This window comes from Cibotium barometz, chromosome 31 (assembly GCF_041138505.1).
Source record: "Cibotium barometz isolate CiBa-2024 chromosome 31, ASM4113850v1, whole genome shotgun sequence".
NCBI lineage: Eukaryota > Viridiplantae > Streptophyta > Polypodiopsida > Cyatheales > Cibotiaceae > Cibotium > Cibotium barometz.
This window is the reverse complement of record NC_141076.1, coordinates 29,172,825-29,188,761: the sequence shown is the minus strand read 5'-3', so window position 1 is coordinate 29,188,761 and position 15,937 is coordinate 29,172,825. Positions and strand designations below refer to the sequence as shown.

Sequence of the window (15,937 nt, the reverse complement as noted above, 5' to 3'; positions counted from 1 at the left end):
ACAGCACTGCAAGTGTCGTACTTGCCTCATTCTATCTCAATACACTTATGAAAACTGCAAAGCCATTGCCCAGCACATTCATCAGTTGAGGTACCTTCAAGTGACAGTCTGTGGAGAGTGCTCTCTTGTGTGAAGACTCCTGGCTTAGTACTCATATTAGAGATCTGTATAGACTTGGAGGCCGTGGCTTTGTTGGATAAAGTCTGCTGCTATGAAATCATGTTACGTGATCAATAGGCAAGAGCATGCCCCAGACATCGACGCCTACAGCTGGCTTTCTTCGTTGCAAGGTCGGTCCCCCTCTGCACTTTAATCAGTAGTAGTAAACCCAGGTTGAAATAAAATATAGAGCTGTAACTCATGTCATATGTACATGCCTCCTGCTGAGACAAAGGCGGACGTGTTGTCTGATGCATGTACATACGGCTTGATATTTATTTCAAGACGCAACTCTCATGGGCATTAGTTTCAACTCTCATGAGTTAACCTTAAATTCTAAAGCAACACCAAACGCTCATGTGTTAAGCTTCACAACTTCATCGTGGTGTATAAAAGATGCATGTTTCACCTGCCTTAGGTGGGGTTCATGACACGCTTTTTGGAAATGGGAAAACAGAAATGACTTTTAGGGGGTCCAATTGATGGGTTAGAAGGAAACTCAAGGTAGACGGAGAGATGGAAAGGTAGGGCAGTTGAGGACATTATGTTTCGTGATCAACAGGCAAGATTATGTCCCAGAAATGGATGCCCACAGCTTGTCTTTGTGTTATCACTTAAATTTTATGTTTGTATTGCATGTCCTTTGTTTTGGGTGTCTTGATTTGGTTATGAAATCTGATAAGTAAGTTTTTTGATCTTTTGGTACACAGAGTGGGGAAATTGCTGCAGAAACTTTCCATTGAATCAAGTAGCATCTCGGATGCATGGGAATGCCAATATTCCTTGAAGCCACCCTTTCTCAAGACTTTGGAGTTTTTTGTCATGATGTTACACAATGTCGCATAGAGGCATTTGGACAGCACTGCAAGTCTCTTACTTGCCTCATTCTATCTCAATACACTTATGAAAACTGCAAAGCCATTGCCCAGCACATGCATCAGTTGAGGTACCTTCAAGTGAAAGTCTGTGGAGAGTGCTCTCTTGTGTGAAGACTCCTGGCTTAGTACTCATATTAGAGATCTGCATTGACTTGGAGGCCTTGGCTTTGTCGGATAAAGTCTGCTGCTATGAAATCATGTTACGTGATGAATAGGCAAGAGCATGCCCCAGACATCGACGCCTACAGCTGGCTTTCTTCGTTGCAAGGTCGGTCCCCCTCTGCACTTTAATCAGTAGTAGTAAACCCAGGTTGAGATAAAATATAGAGCTGTAACTCATGTCATATGTACATGCCTCCGGCTGAGACAAAGGAGGACGTGTTGTCTGATGCATGTACATACGGCTTGATATTCATTTCAAGACGCAACTCTCATGGGCATTAGTTTCAACTCTCATGAGTTAACCTTAAATTCTAAAGCTCGTTGAAAGCAACACCAAACGCTCATGTGTTAAGCTTCACAACTTCATTGTGGTGTATAAAAGATGCATGTTTCACCTGCCTTACGTGGGCTTCATGGCACGCTTTTTGGAAATGGTGGGAAAACAGAAATGACTTTTAGGGGGTCCAATTGATGGGTTAGAAGGAAACTCAACGTAGACGGAGAGATGGAAAGGTAGGGCAGTTGAGGACATTATGTTTCGTGATCAACAGGGAAGATTATGTCCCAGAAATGGATGCCGACAGCTTGTCTTTGTGTTATCACTTAAATTTTATGTTTGTATTGCATGTCCTTTGTTTTGGGTTTCTTGATTTGGTTATGAAATCTGATAAGTAAGTTTTTTGATCTTTTGGTACACAGAGCAGGGAAATTGCTGCAGAAACTTTCCATTGAATCAAGTAGCATCTCGGATGCATGGGAATGCCAATATTCCTTGAAGCCACCCTTTCTCAAGACTTTGGAGTTTTTTGTCATGATGTTACACAATGTCGCATAGAGTCATTTGGACAGCACTGCAAGTCTCTTACTTGCCTCATTCTATCTCAATACACTTATGAAAACTGCAAAGCCATTGCCCAGCACATGCATCAGTTGAGGTACCTTCAAGTGAAAGTCTGTGGAGAGTGCTCTCTTGTGTGAAGATTCCTGGCTTAGTACTCATATTAGAGATCTGCACAGACCTGGAGGCCTTGGCTTTGTCGGATCAAGTCTGCTGCTATGAAATCATGTTACGTGATGAATAGGCAAGAGCATGCCCCAGACATCGATGCCTACAGCTGGCTTTCTTCGTTGCAAGGTCGGTCCCCCTCTGCACTTTAATCAGTAGTAGTAAACCCAGGTTGAGATAAAATATAGAGCTGTAACTCATGTCATATGTACATGCCTCCGGCTGAGACAAAGGAGGATGTGTTGTCTGATGCATGTAAATACGGCTTGATATTTATTTCAAGGCGCAACTCTCATGGGCATCAGTTTCAACTCTCATGAGTTAACCTTAAATTCTAAAGCTCGTTGAAAGCAACACCAAACGCTCATGTGTTAAGCTTCACAACTTCATCGTAGTGTATAAAAGATCCATGTTTCACCTGCCTTAGGTGGGCTTCATGACACGCTTTTTGGAAATGGGAAAACAGAAATGACTTTTAGGGGGTCCAATTGATGGGTTAGAAGGAAACTCAAGGTAGACGGAGAGATGGAAAGGTAGGGCAGTTGAGGACATTATGTTTCGTGATCAACAGGCAAGATTATGTCCCAGAAATGGATGCCCACAGCTTGTCTTTGTGTTATCACTTAAATTTTATGTTTGTATTGCATGTCCTTTGTTTTGGGTGTCTTGATTTGGTTATGAAATCTGATAAGTAAGTTTTTTGATCTTTTGGTACACAGAGCGGGGAAATTGCTGCAGAAACTTTCCATTGAATCAAGTAGCATCTCGGATGCATGGGAATGCCAATATTCCTTGAAGCCACCCTTTCTGAAAACTTTGGAGTTTTTTGTCATGATGTTACACAATGTCGCATAGAGGCATTTGGACAGCACTGCAAGTGTCTTACTTGCCTCATTCTATCTCAATACACTTATGAAAACTGCAAAGCCATTGCCCAGCACATTCATCAGTTGAGGTACCTTCAAGTGACAGTCTGTGGAGAGTGCTCTCGTGTGAAGAGTCCTGGCTTAGTACTCATATTAGAGATCTGCACAGACTTGGAGGCCTTTGTCTTTGTCGGATAAAGTCTGCTGCTATGAAATCATGTTACGTGATCACTAGGGAAGAGCATGCCCCAGACATCGACGCCTACAGCTGGCTTTCCTCGTTGCAAGGTCGGTCCCCCTGTGCACTTTAATCAGTAGTAGTAAACCCAGGTTGAGATAAAATATAGAGTTGTAACTCATGTCATATGTACATGCCTCCTGCTGAGACAAAGGCGGACGTGTTGTCTGATGCATGTAAATGCGGCTTGATATTTATTTCGAGACGCAACTCTCATGGGCATTAGTTTCAACTCTCATGAGTTAACCTTAAATTCTAAAGCTCGTTGAAAGCAACACCAAACGCTCAGGTGTTAAGCTTCGTAGTGTATAAAAGATCCATGTTTCACCTGCCTTAGGTGGGCTTCATGGCACGCTTTTTGGAAATGGGAAAACAGAAATGACTTTTAGGGGGTCCAATTGATGGGTTAGAAGGAAACTCAAGGTAGACGGAGAGATGGAAAGGTAGGGCAGTTGAGGACATTATGTTTCGTGATCAACAGGCAAGATTATGTCTCAGAAATGGATGCCCACAGCTTGTCTTTGTGTTATCACTTAAATTTTATGTTTGTATTGCATGTCCTCTGTTTTGGGTGTCTTGATTTGGTTATGAAATCTGATAAGTAAGTTTTTTGATCTTTTGTTACACAGAGCGGGGAGATTGCTGCAGAAACTTTTCGTTGAATCAAGTAGCATCTCGGATGCATGGAAATGCCAATATTCCTTGAAGCCACCCTTTCTCAAGACTTTGGAGTTTTTTGTCATGATGTTACACAATGTCGCATAGAGGCATTTGGACAGCACTGCAAGTCTCTTACTTGTCCATTCTATCTCAATACACTTATGAAAACTGCAAAGCCATTGCCCAGCACATGCATCAGTTGAGGTACCTTCAAGTGAAAGTCTGTGGAGAGTGCTCTCTTGTGTGAAGACTCCTGGCTTAGTACTCATATTAGAGATCTGCACAGACTTGGAGACCTTGGCTTTGTCGGATAAAGTCTGCTGCTATGAAATCATGTTACGTGATGAATAGGCAAGAGCATGCCCCAGACATCGACGCGTACCGCTGGCTTTCCTTGTTGCAAGGTTGGTCCCCCTCTGCACTTTAATCAGTAGTAGTAACCCCAGGTTGAGATAAAATATAGAGCTGTAACTTATGTCATATGTACATGCCTCCGGCTGAGACCAAGGAGGACGTGTTGTCTGATGCATGTAAATACGGCTTGATGTTTATTTCAAGACGCAACTCTTATGGGCATCAGTTTCAACTCTCATGAGTTAACCTTAAATTCTAAAGCTCGTTGAAAGCAACACCAAACGCTCATGTGTTAAGCTTCACAACTTCATCGTGGTGTATAAAAGATGCATGTTTCACCTGCCTTAGGTGGGCTTCATGACACGCTTTTTGGAAATGGGAAAACAGAAATGACTTTTAGGGGGTCCAATTGATGGGTAGAAGGAAACTCGAGGTAGACGAAGAGATGGAAAGGTAGGGCAGTTGAGGACATTATGTTTCGTGATCAACAGGCAAGATTATGTCCCAGAAATGGATGCCCACAGCTTGTCTTTGTGTTATCACTTAAATTTTATGTTTGTATTGCATGTCCTTTGTTTTGGGTTTCTTGATTTGGTTATGAAATCTGATAAGTAAGTTTTTTGATCTTTTGGTACACAGAGCGGGGAAATTGCTGCAGAAACTTTCCATTGAATCAAGTAGCATCTCAGATGCATGGGAATGCCAATATTCCTTGAAGCCACCCTTTCTCAAGACTTTGGAGTTTTTTGTCATGATGTTACACAATGTCGCATAGAGTCATTTGGACAGCACTGCAAGTCTCTTACTTGCCTCATTCTATCTCAATACACTTATGAAAACTGCAAAGCCATTGCCCAGCACATGCATCAGTTGAGGTACCTTCAAGTGAAAGTCTGTGGAGAGTGCTCTCTTGTGTGAAGATTCCTGGCTTAGTACTCATATTAGAGATCTGCACAGACCTGGAGGCCTTGGCTTTGTCGGATCAAGTCTGCTGCTATGAAATCATGTTACGTGATGAATAGGCAAGAGCATGCCTCAGACATCGATGCCTACAGCTGGCTTTCTTCGTTGCAAGGTCGGTCCCCCTCTGCACTTAATCAGTAGTAGTAAACCCAGGTTGAGATAAAATATAGAGCTGTAACTCATGTCATATGTACATGCCTCCGGCTAAGACAAAGGAGGATGTGTTGTCTGATGCATGTAAATGCGGCTTGATATTTATTTCAAGGCGCAACTCTCATGGGCATCAGTTTCAACTCTCATGAGTTAACCTTAAATTCTAAAGCTCATTGAAAGCAACACCAAACGCTTATGTGTTAAGCTTCACAACTTCATCGTAGTGTATAAAAGATCCATGTTTCACCTGCCTTAGGTGGGCTTGATGACACGCTTTTTGGAAATGGGAAAACAGAAATGACTTTTAGGGGGTCCAATTGATGGGTTAGAAGGAAACTCAAGGTAGACGGAGAGATGGAAAGGTAGGGCAGTTGAGGACATTATGTTTCGTGATCAACAGGCAAGATTATGTCCCAGAAATGTATGCCCACAGCTTGTCTTTGTGTTATCACTTAAATTTTATGTTTGTATTGCATGTCCTTTGTTTTGGGTGTCTTGATTTGGTTATGAAATCTGATAAGTAAGTTTTTTGATCTTTTGGTACACAGAGCGGGGAAATTGCTGCAGAAACTTTCCATTGAATCAAGTAGCATCTCGGATGCATGGGAATGCCAATATTCCTTGAAGCCACCCTTTCTGAAAACTTTGGAGTTTTTTGTCATGATGTTACAGAATGTCGAATAGAGGCATTTGGACAGCACTGCAAGTGTCGTACTTGCCTCATTCTATCTCAATACACTTATGAAAACTGCAAAGCCATTGCCCAGCACATTCATCAGTTGAGGTACCTTCAAGTGACAGTCTGTGGAGAGTGCTCTCTTGTGTGAAGACTCCTGGCTTAGTACTCATATTAGAGATCTGTATAGACTTGGAGGCCGTGGCTTTGTTGGATAAAGTCTGCTGCTATGAAATCATGTTACGTGATCAATAGGCAAGAGCATGCCCCAGACATCGACGCCTACAGCTGGCTTTCCTGGTTGCAAGGTCGGTCCCCCTCTGCACTTTAATCAGTAGTAGTAAACCCAGGTTGAGATAAAATATAGAGCTGTAAGTCATGTCATATGTACATGCCTCCGGCTGAGACAGGAGGAGGACGTGTTGTCTGATGCATGTAAATACGGCTTGATGTTTATTTCAAGACGCAACTCTCATGGGCATCAGTTTCAACTCTCATGAGTTAACCTTAAATTCTAAAGCTCGTTGAAAGCAACACCAAACGCTCATGTGTTAAGCTTCACAACTTCATCGTAGTGTATAAAAGATCCATGTTTCACCTGCCTTAGGTGGGCTTCATGACACGCTTTTTGGAAATGGGAAAACAGAAATGACTTTTAGGGTGTCCAGTTGATGGGTTAGAAGGAAACTCAAGGTAGACCGAGAGATGGAAAGGTAGGGCAGTTGAGGACATTATGTTTCGTGATCAACAGGCAAGATTATGTCTCAGAAATGGATGCCCACAGCTTGTCTTTGTGTTATCACCTAAATTTTATGTTTGTATTGCATGTCCTTTGTTTTGGGTGTCTTGATTTTGTTATGAAATCTGATAAGTAAGTTTTTTGATCTTTTGGTACACAGAGCGGGGAAATTGCTGCAGAAACTTTCCATTAAATCAAGTAGCATCTTGGATGCATGGTTATGCCAATATTCCTTGAAGCCACCCTTTCTCAAGACTTTGGAGTTTTTTGTCATGATGTTACACAATGTCGCATAGAGGCATTTGGACAGCACTGCAAGTCTCTTACTTGCCTCATTCTATCTCAATAAACTCATGAAAACTGCAAAGCCATTGCCCAGCACATGCATCAGTTGAGGTACCTTCAAGTGAAAGTCTGTGGAGAGTGCTCTCTTGTGTGAAGACTCCTGGCTTAGTACTCATATTAGAGATCTGCACTGACTTGGAGGCCTTGGCTTTGTCGGATAAAGTCTGCTGCTATGAAATCATGTTACGTGATGAATAGGCAAGAGCATGCCCCAGACATCGACGCCTACAGCTGGCTTTCTTCGTTGCAAGGTAGGTCCCCGTCTGCACTTTAATCAGTAGTAGTAAACCCAGGTTGAGATAAAATATAGAGCTGTAACTCATGTCATATGTACATGCCTCCGGCTGAGACAAAGGAGGAAGTGTTGTCTGATGCATGTACATACGGCTTGATATTTATTTCAAGACGCAACTCTCATGGGCATCAGTTTCAACTCTCATGAGTTAGCCTTAAATTCTAAAGCTCGTGGAAAGCAACACCAAACGCTCATGTGTTAAGCTTCACAACTTCATCGTGGTGTATAAAAGATGCATGTTTCACCTGCCTTAGGTGGGCTTCATGACACGCTTTTTGGAAATGGGAAAACAGAAATGACTTTGAGGGGGTCCAATTGATGGGTTAGAAGGAAACTCAAGGTAGACGGATAGATGGAAAGGTAGGGCAGTTGAGGACATTATGTTTCGTGATCAACAGGCAAGATTATGTCCCAGAAATGGATGCCCACAGCTTGTCTTTGTGTTATCATTTAAATTTTATGTTTGTATTGCATGTCCTTTGTTTTGGGTGTCTTGATTTGGTTATGAAATCTGATAAGTAAGTTTTTTGATCTTTTGGTACACAGAGCGGGGAAATTGCTGCAGAAACTTTCCATTGAATCAAGTAGCATCTCGGATGCATGGGAATGCCAATATTCCTTGAAGCCACCCTTTCTCAAGACTTTGGAGTTTTTTGTCATGATGTTACACAATGTCGCATAGAGTCATTTGGACAGCACTGCAAGTCTCTTACTTGCCTCATTCTATCTCAATAAACTTATGAAAACTGCAAAGCCATTGCCCAGCACATGCATCAGTTGAGGTACCTTCAAGTGAAAGTCTGTGGAGAGTGCTCTCTTGTGTGAAGATTCCTGGCTTAGTAGTCATATTAGAGATCTGCACAGACCTGGAGGCCTTGGCTTTGTCGGATCAAGTCTGCTGCTATGAAATCATGTTACGTGATGAATAGGCAAGAGCATGCCCCAGACATCGACGCCTACAGCTGGCTTTCTTCGTTGCAAGGTCGGTCCCCCTCTGCACTTTAATCAGTAGTAGTAAACCCAGGTTGAGATAAAATATAGACCTATAACTCATGTCATATGTACATGCCTCCGGCTGAGACAAAGGAGGATGTGTTGTCTGATGCATGTAAATACGGCATGATATTTATTTCAAGGCGCAACTCTCATGGGCATCAGTTTCAACTCTCATGAGTTAACGTTAAATTCTAAAGCTCATTGAAAGCAACACCAAACGCTCATGTGTTAAGCTTCACAACTTCATTGTAGTGTATAAAAGATCCATGTTTCACCTGCCTTAGGTGGGCTTCATGACACGCTTTTTGAAATGGGAAAACAGAATTGACTTTTAAGGGGTCCAATTGATGGGTTAGAAGGAAACTCAAGGTAGACGGAGATAGGGAAAGGTAGGGCAGTTGAGGACATTATGTTTCGTGATCAACAGGCAAGATTATGTCCCAGAAATGTATGCCCACAGCTTGTCTTTGTGTTATCACTTAAATTTTATGTTTGTATTGCATGTCCGTTGTTTTGGGTGTGTTGATTTGGTTATGAAATCTGATAAGTAAGTTTTTTGATCTTTTGGTACACAGAGCGGGGAAATTGCTGCAGAAACTTTCCATTGAATCAAGTAGCATGTCGGATGCATGGGAATGCCAATATTCCTTGAAGCCACCCTTTCTCAAGACTTTGGAGTTTTTTGTCATGATGTTACACAATGTCACATAGAGGCATTTGGACAGCACTGCAAGTGTCTTACTTGCCTCATTCTATCTCAATACACTTATGAAAACTGCAAAGCCATTGCCCAGCACATGCATCAGTTGAGGTACCTTAAAGTGAGTCTGTGGAGAGTGCTCTCTTGTGTGAAGACTCCTGGCTTAGTACTCATATTAGAGATCTGTACAGATTTGGAGGCCTTGGCTTTGTCGGATAAAGTCTGCTGCTATGAAATCATGTTACGTGATCAATAGGCAAGAGCATGCCCCAGACATCGACGCCTACAGCTGGCTTTCCTTGTTGCAAGGTCGGTCCCCCTCTGCACTTTAATCAGTAGTAGTAAACCCAGGTTGAGATAAAGTATAGAGCTGTAACTCATGTCATATGTACATCCCTCCGGCTGAGACAAAGGAGGACGTGTTGTCTGATGCATGTAAATACGGCTTGATGTTTATTTCAAGACGCAACTCTTATGGGCATCAGTTTCAACTCTCATGAGTTAACCTTAAATTCTAAAGCTCGTTGAAAGCAACACCAAACGCTCATGTGTTAAGCTTCACAACTTCATCGTGGTGTATAAAAGATGCATGTTTCACCTGCCTTAGGTGGGCTTCATGACACGCTTTTTGGAAATGGGAAAACAGAAATGACTTTTAGGGGGTCCAATTGATGGGTAGAAGGAAACTCGAGGTAGACGAAGAGATGGAAAGGTAGGGCAGTTGAGGACATTATGTTTCGTGATCAACAGGCAAGATTATGTCCCAGAAATGGATGCCCACAGCTTGTCTTTGTGTTATCACTTAAATTTTATGTTTGTATTGCATGTCCTTTGTTTTGGGTTTCTTGATTTGGTTATGAAATCTGATAAGTAAGTTTTTTGATCTTTTGGTACACAGAGCGGGGAAATTGCTGCAGAAACTTTCCATTGAATCAAGTAGCATCTCAGATGCATGGGAATGCCAATATTCCTTGAAGCCACCCTTTCTCAAGACTTTGGAGTTTTTTGTCATGATGTTACACAATGTCGCATAGAGTCATTTGGACAGCACTGCAAGTCTCTTACTTGCCTCATTCTATCTCAATACACTTATGAAAACTGCAAAGCCATTGCCCAGCACATGCATCAGTTGAGGTACCTTCAAGTGAAAGTCTGTGGAGAGTGCTCTCTTGTGTGAAGATTCCTGGCTTAGTACTCATATTAGAGATCTGCACAGACCTGGAGGCCTTGGCTTTGTCGGATCAAGTCTGCTGCTATGAAATCATGTTACGTGATGAATAGGCAAGAGCATGCCTCAGACATCGATGCCTACAGCTGGCTTTCTTCGTTGCAAGGTCGGTCCCCCTCTGCACTTAATCAGTAGTAGTAAACCCAGGTTGAGATAAAATATAGAGCTGTAACTCATGTCATATGTACATGCCTCCGGCTGAGACAAAGGAGGATGTGTTGTCTGATGCATGTAAATGCGGCTTGATATTTATTTCAAGGCGCAACTCTCATGGGCATCAGTTTCAACTCTCATGAGTTAACCTTAAATTCTAAAGCTCATTGAAAGCAACACCAAACGCTTATGTGTTAAGCTTCACAACTTCATCGTAGTGTATAAAAGATCCATGTTTCACCTGCCTTAGGTGGGCTTGATGACACGCTTTTTGGAAATGGGAAAACAGAAATGACTTTTAGGGGGTCCAATTGATGGGTTAGAAGGAAACTCAAGGTAGACGGAGAGATGGAAAGGTAGGGCAGTTGAGGACATTATGTTTCGTGATCAACAGGCAAGATTATGTCCCAGAAATGTATGCCCACAGCTTGTCTTTGTGTTATCACTTAAATTTTATGTTTGTATTGCATGTCCTTTGTTTTGGGTGTCTTGATTTGGTTATGAAATCTGATAAGTAAGTTTTTTGATCTTTTGGTACACAGAGCGGGGAAATTGCTGCAGAAACTTTCCATTGAATCAAGTAGCATCTCGGATGCATGGGAATGCCAATATTCCTTGAAGCCACCCTTTCTGAAAACTTTGGAGTTTTTTGTCATGATGTTACAGAATGTCGAATAGAGGCATTTGGACAGCACTGCAAGTGTCGTACTTGCCTCATTCTATCTCAATACACTTATGAAAACTGCAAAGCCATTGCCCAGCACATTCATCAGTTGAGGTACCTTCAAGTGACAGTCTGTGGAGAGTGCTCTCTTGTGTGAAGACTCCTGGCTTAGTACTCATATTAGAGATCTGTATAGACTTGGAGGCCGTGGCTTTGTTGGATAAAGTCTGCTGCTATGAAATCATGTTACGTGATCAATAGGCAAGAGCATGCCCCAGACATCGACGCCTACAGCTGGCTTTCCTGGTTGCAAGGTCGGTCCCCCTCTGCACTTTAATCAGTAGTAGTAAACCCAGGTTGAGATAAAATATAGAGCTGTAAGTCATGTCATATGTACATGCCTCCGGCTGAGACAGGAGGAGGACGTGTTGTCTGATGCATGTAAATACGGCTTGATGTTTATTTCAAGACGCAACTCTCATGGGCATCAGTTTCAACTCTCATGAGTTAACCTTAAATTCTAAAGCTCGTTGAAAGCAACACCAAACGCTCATGTGTTAAGCTTCACAACTTCATCGTAGTGTATAAAAGATCCATGTTTCACCTGCCTTAGGTGGGCTTCATGACACGCTTTTTGGAAATGGGAAAACAGAAATGACTTTTAGGGTGTCCAGTTGATGGGTTAGAAGGAAACTCAAGGTAGACCGAGAGATGGAAAGGTAGGGCAGTTGAGGACATCATGTTTCGTGATCAACAGGCAAGATTATGTCTCAGAAATGGATGCCCACAGCTTGTCTTTGTGTTATCACCTAAATTTTATGTTTGTATTGCATGTCCTTTGTTTTGGGTGTCTTGATTTTGTTATGAAATCTGATAAGTAAGTTTTTTGATCTTTTGGTACACAGAGCGGGGAAATTGCTGCAGAAACTTTCCATTAAATCAAGTAGCATCTTGGATGCATGGTTATGCCAATATTCCTTGAAGCCACCCTTTCTCAAGACTTTGGAGTTTTTTGTCATGATGTTACACAATGTCGCATAGAGGCATTTGGACAGCACTGCAAGTCTCTTACTTGCCTCATTCTATCTCAATAAACTTATGAAAACTGCAAAGCCATTGCCCAGCACATGCATCAGTTGAGGTACCTTCAAGTGAAAGTCTGTGGAGAGTGCTCTCTTGTGTGAAGACTCCTGGCTTAGTACTCATATTAGAGATCTGCACTGACTTGGAGGCCTTGGCTTTGTCGGATAAAGTCTGCTGCTATGAAATCATGTTACGTGATGAATAGGCAAGAGCATGCCCCAGACATCGACGCCTACAGCTGGCTTTCTTCGTTGCAAGGTAGGTCCCCGTCTGCACTTTAATCAGTAGTAGTAAACCCAGGTTGAGATAAAATATAGAGCTGTAACTCATGTCATATGTACATGCCTCCGGCTGAGACAAAGCAGGAAGTGTTGTCTGATGCATGTACATACGGCTTGATATTTATTTCAAGACGCAACTCTCATGGGCATCAGTTTCAACTCTCATGAGTTAGCCTTAAATTCTAAAGCTCGTGGAAAGCAACACCAAACGCTCATGTGTTAAGCTTCACAACTTCATCGTGGTGTATAAAAGATGCATGTTTCACCTGCCTTAGGTGGGCTTCATGACACGCTTTTTGGAAATGGGAAAACAGAAATGACTTTGAGGGGGTCCAATTGATGGGTTAGAAGGAAACTCAAGGTAGACGGATAGATGGAAAGGTAGGGCAGTTGAGGACATTATGTTTCGTGATCAACAGGCAAGATTATGTCCCAGAAATGGATGCCCACAGCTTGTCTTTGTGTTATCATTTAAATTTTATGTTTGTATTGCATGTCCTTTGTTTTGGGTGTCTTGATTTGGTTATGAAATCTGATAAGTAAGTTTTTTGATCTTTTGGTACACAGAGCGGGGAAATTGCTGCAGAAACTTTCCATTGAATCAAGTAGCATCTCGGATGCATGGGAATGCCAATATTCCTTGAAGCCACCCTTTCTCAAGACTTTGGAGTTTTTTGTCATGATGTTACACAATGTCGCATAGAGTCATTTGGACAGCACTGCAAGTCTCTTACTTGCCTCATTCTATCTCAATAAACTTATGAAAACTGCAAAGCCATTGCCCAGCACATGCATCAGTTGAGGTACCTTCAAGTGAAAGTCTGTGGAGAGTGCTCTCTTGTGTGAAGATTCCTGGCTTAGTAGTCATATTAGAGATCTGCACAGACCTGGAGGCCTTGGCTTTGTCGGATCAAGTCTGCTGCTATGAAATCATGTTACGTGATGAATAGGCAAGAGCATGCCCCAGACATCGACGCCTACAGCTGGCTTTCTTCGTTGCAAGGTCGGTCCCCCTCTGCACTTTAATCAGTAGTAGTAAACCCAGGTTGAGATAAAATATAGACCTGTAACTCATGTCATATGTACATGCCTCCGGCTGAGACAAAGGAGGATGTGTTGTCTGATGCATGTAAATACGGCATGATATTTATTTCAAGGCGCAACTCTCATGGGCATCAGTTTCAACTCTCATGAGTTAACGTTAAATTCTAAAGCTCATTGAAAGCAACACCAAACGCTCATGTGTTAAGCTTCACAACTTCATTGTAGTGTATAAAAGATCCATGTTTCACCTGCCTTAGGTGGGCTTCATGACACGCTTTTTGAAATGGGAAAACAGAATTGACTTTTAAGGGGTCCAATTGATGGGTTAGAAGGAAACTCAAGGTAGACGGAGATAGGGAAAGGTAGGGCAGTTGAGGACATTATGTTTCGTGATCAACAGGCAAGATTATGTCCCAGAAATGTATGCCCACAGCTTGTCTTTGTGTTATCACTTAAATTTTATGTTTGTATTGCATGTCCGTTGTTTTGGGTGTCTTGATTTGGTTATGAAATCTGATAAGTAAGTTTTTTGATCTTTTGGTACACAGAGCGGGGAAATTGCTGCAGAAACTTTCCATTGAATCAAGTAGCATGTCGGATGCATGGGAATGCCAATATTCCTTGAAGCCACCCTTTCTCAAGACTTTGGAGTTTTTTGTCATGATGTTACACAATGTCACATAGAGGCATTTGGACAGCACTGCAAGTGTCTTACTTGCCTCATTCTATCTCAATACACTTATGAAAACTGCAAAGCCATTGCCCAGCACATGCATCAGTTGAGGTACCTTAAAGTGAGTCTGTGGAGAGTGCTCTCTTGTGTGAAGACTCCTGGCTTAGTACTCATATTAGAGATCTGTACAGATTTGGAGGCCTTGGCTTTGTCGGATAAAGTCTGCTGCTATGAAATCATGTTACGTGATCAATAGGCAAGAGCATGCCCCAGACATCGACGCCTACAGCTGGCTTTCCTTGTTGCAAGGTCGGTCCCCCTCTGCACTTTAATCAGTAGTAGTAAACCCAGGTTGAGATAAAGTATAGAGCTGTAAGTCATGTCATATGTACATCCCTCCGGCTGAGACAAAGGAGGACGTGTTGTCTGATGCATGTAAATACGGCTTGATATTTATTTCAAGGCGCAACTCTCATGGGCATCAGTTTCAACTCTCATGAGTTAACCTTAAATTCTAAAGCTCGTTGAAAGCAACACCAAACGCTCATGTGTTAAGCTTCACAACTTCATCGTAGTGTGTAAAAGATCCATGTTTCACCTGCCTTAGGTGGGATTCATGACACGCTTTTTGGAAATGGGAAAACAGAAATGACTTTTAGGGGGTCCAATTGATGGGTTAGAAGGAATCTCAAGGTAGACGGAGAGATGGAAAGGTAGGGCAGTTGAGGACATTATGTTTCGTGATCAACAGGCAAGATTATGTCCCAGGAATGGATGCCCACAGCTTGTCTTTGTGTTATCACTTAAATTTTATGTTTGTATTGCATGTCCTTTGTTTTGGGTGTCTTGATTTGGTTATGAATTCTGATAAGTAAGTTTTTTTGATCTTTTGGTACACAGCGGGGAAATTGCTGCAGAAACTTTTCATTGAATCAAGTAGGATCTCGGATGCATGGGAATACGAATATTCCTTAAAGCCACCCTTTCTCAAGATTTTGGAGTTTTTTGTCATGATGTTACACAATGTCGCATAGAGGCATTTGGACGGCACTGCAAGTGTCTTACTTGCCTCATTCTATCTCAATACACTTATGAAAACTGCAAAGCCATTGCCCAGCACATGCATCAGTTGAGGTACCTTCAAGTGAAGGTCTGTGGAGAGTGCTCTCTTGTGTGAAGACTCCTGGCTTAGTACTCATATTAGAGATCTGCACAGACTTGGAGGCCTTGGCTTTGTCGGATAAAGTCTGCTGCTATGAAATCATGTTACGTGATGAATAGGCAAGAGCATGCCCCAGACAGCGACGCCTACAGCTGTCCTTCTTCGTTGCAAGGTCGGTCCCCCTCTGCATTTTAATCAGTAGTAGTAAACCCAGGTTGAGATAAAATATAGAGCTGTAACTCATGTCATATGTACATGCCTCCGGCTGAGACAAAGGAGGACGTGTTGTCTGAAGCATGTAAATACGGCTTGATATTGATTTCAAGGCGCAATTCTCATGGGCATCAGTTTCAACTCTCATGAGTTAACCTTAAATTCTAAAGCTCGTTGAAAGCAACACGAAACGCTCATGTGTTAAGCTTCACAACTTCATCGTAGTGTATAAAAGATGCATGTTTC

General features: G+C 42.2%; 1 long non-coding RNA gene across 5 annotated transcripts in view; it reads left to right on the top strand.

Annotated features, from left to right (window-relative positions):
* The window catches only part of LOC147620709 (uncharacterized), a 53,742-nt gene that overhangs the window by 15,936 nt on the left and 21,869 nt on the right, over positions 1–15,937 (top strand). Inside the window, exon 1 of one of the 5 annotated variants that reach the window (XR_015269980.1) lies at positions 214–290. The exons of 2 other annotated variants lie outside the window; for them this stretch is intronic. This is a non-coding gene — a long non-coding RNA (uncharacterized LOC147620709). Of the gene's footprint in view, positions 1–213; positions 291–3,332; positions 3,360–14,537; positions 14,626–15,937 lie in introns of those variants that run through there. 2 more of the 5 variants (XR_015269981.1, XR_015269977.1) reach the window with 2 other exon arrangements.